A 2,696-nucleotide genomic window follows, 5' to 3' on the forward strand; every position below is an offset into this window, starting at 1 on the left:
CGTGCGTGTGTGTGTGTGTGTGCGTGTGTGTGCGTGTGTGTGCGTGTGTGTGTGTGCGTGTGTGTGTGCGTGTGTGTGTGCGTGTGTGTGTGTGTGTGTGTGCGTGCGTGCGTGCGTGTGTGTGTGTGTGCGTGTGTGTGTGTGTGTGTGTGTGGAATAACTAAGATGGAAGAGACTTTGCCTGGAGATGTGTGTTAACACAATGTCCTATGTGAACAAACCAAATAAAGGTGACAAGTGTGCACCTTGGAACAAACCCTAAAATAGCCACACTATCTGGGCCAGTGCAGCAGTACTGTCTGTCAGAACTTGTGAGGTCTCACCCAATGTGAGATGTTCCAGGAGAATGTCCCCCTGCCCATGCACACACACTGGACCCCAGGAAACGTAACTGCTGCTTCTGCAAAAACTAATGGGGATGTAAATAAACAAATAAATCAATCAATCAATCAGGGAGATGAAGGGTGCTCTGGAACTTCAGCAATGTTTGGCCTGACAGAGGCAATTTGTATGCATTAATCTCCCATCCACCCCTAACCAGTGCTCACAGAGTGTGGCCTCAAGTACTGAGCATGTGCAGAATCATGGGGCAAGCAGTGGAGTGAACGGAGAAGGAATAGCTAAGAGCAGACAGGAAATAATGAGAGAAAGAGTGGGAGAAAGGCGAGAGAAAGAGGAAGGAGGAGAGGGTGTGAGGTGATTGAAAAAAAAGAATGAAAAACAGTGCTTAAATAACAGAGTGAGAAAGAGAGAGCAAGGAGAGAGGGAGAGGAAGAGAGAGAGACTTCTCACCAGCAGCTGTAGTTTTCACATCACTGCACAGTAAAACATGTAAGTGTATTTTACAAAATTTTACAAAAACAATTTCCAAAAGTGCATCTGCATCCTCTAAATGAATTGTCTTAGCCATCTCAGTTATTATTTACACTGTTATCAATGTGTCTGAAAAGCAGTAATAATAACTGAGAAAAGTTATTAAAAGTAAAGGTTTTTATTAACATCTAAACTTTTACATTGACAACCCTTCAAACGCATATTCTTCATCAGTTGTATACGTAAATCACAGCAATAAATACAATGTATTTCTCTTAATTAAAAAATTAAAAATCTTATAGCTTGACCACTGTGCTCCATCTCCCTGTGCATCCACATGCATACATGCCAATTAAGAATGATCTTCCTCTTCCATCATCATCACCATCATCATCATATAATCTTTGTCAACATCATCGATATCTTCAGCAGCAGATTTCACAAGGTCATCAATAGAAATATGAAGGTAATTTCTGATTGAGCCAACATATGCAGTGTGTACAGTGAATGTAGTCTCTGCTAACGTGGGAACATTGCTTTTAAATTTCAATCACGCTGTAACGCTGAACTTCCGCGATACGGATTGAATAGAGACCCTAGTTTCTTCAAAGCAAAACTAAAATAAAAAACAAACAAACAACCAAAACAATACACAAAGCATCAAAGTTTATCATGCACATTCTTCATCATCATGGAACACAGTATCACAACAACGGTATTCAGCGTCATTATGGCCTGAATTAATTCACTTGATTTGTACTAAGATTAACATCTTCATAAAAACAGTATTGTCCTTATTCACATACCATATTGAGTAAGTTGGTTTGCTGTAGTGTTTTAAGGTAATGACATGAAGTGTAAAATGCATAGAATAGGTCACGTCTTCATGCATTACTAAGAGTACAGTTGAAACCTGTAAACTGCATAAGTACAATGTCGTCCGAGATAAAACAGCTTTATTGTGCTTATAATGTACCAGCGAGGGTTTTTCGGGACACTCCGTCGAGGGGCATCACAGCACCCCATTCCTGACTCAACAGAAATGACCAAATCTGCTGATGTATCTAATGTAGTTGTCTATTCAGTCTTATATCCTTGTGTAACTCTAAGTCTAACGCTATATGCTGACTCCAACCCTAACAAGTTAACCCATACTAACTGGGTTAAATTGTAAAGGGGTTGTTTTTGGTAAATCTCCTGTTTGAGAGCATGAGCATAAAATCAGGCACCTTTTGACAATCCAATTGCCTAGTTAGTAAGTAGGACCTTGTGAGCTCCTACCGTTGGCATGCTCCATCGCTTATTTGTTATTTACAACCAATAGGGTTTTTATAAATTGTTTTCTACGCTAATGTACGCTGGCCATAATGATTGTCATAATGATATAGATATATCGATATAGAAAATAAAATAAACTGTGTGATAAATACTTTTACAGAGGAAACTGTGAAGATAACAAATGTGTCTTTAAATACCCTGTCTTATACAAAAATGTCATGGGCGTAATGGGGTAAAAAAAAATGCAATAATACTTTTGGGGCTTAAACTTTGAAATGCATAATGCTACAGCAGCAGAGAGGAGGCAGGCAGCCTGAGGTGTATACTTAAGGACATGATACATAATAAGTTAGAACATATATGCTTCATGAATGGCACTCTTCGAATTGTGAATAACACAGTCACTTAGCATCAGTCAACACCTTTGTGTGTGTCTCTCTCTCTTTAATACGCACCATTCTGACTGTTCTTTGAGGCTTCGGTAACAGCACAACTGTGCAGTCAGTGAGATACAGGAGAGAAATGGAACTCCATGACTGAAAAGAGAGAGAGAGAGAGAGAGAGAGAGAGAGAGAGAGAGAGAGAGAGAGAGAGAGAGAGAGAGA

General features: G+C 39.7%; 1 protein-coding gene across 1 annotated transcript in view; it reads right to left on the reverse strand.

Moving 5' to 3' along the window:
• Positions 1-1,205: 1,205 nt before the first annotated feature.
• LOC123992577 (melatonin receptor type 1B-B-like) overlaps positions 1,206-2,696 on the reverse strand; it is a 62,895-nt gene continuing 61,404 nt past the window's right edge. Inside the window, exon 3 of the mRNA XM_046293817.1 lies at positions 1,206-2,696. This exon is cut by the window's right edge and continues 925 nt beyond it. The gene's annotated coding sequence lies outside the window, so the exon portion shown is untranslated.

Source organism: Oncorhynchus gorbuscha, linkage group LG13 (genome assembly GCF_021184085.1).
Source record: "Oncorhynchus gorbuscha isolate QuinsamMale2020 ecotype Even-year linkage group LG13, OgorEven_v1.0, whole genome shotgun sequence".
Taxonomy (NCBI): domain Eukaryota; kingdom Metazoa; phylum Chordata; class Actinopteri; order Salmoniformes; family Salmonidae; genus Oncorhynchus; species Oncorhynchus gorbuscha.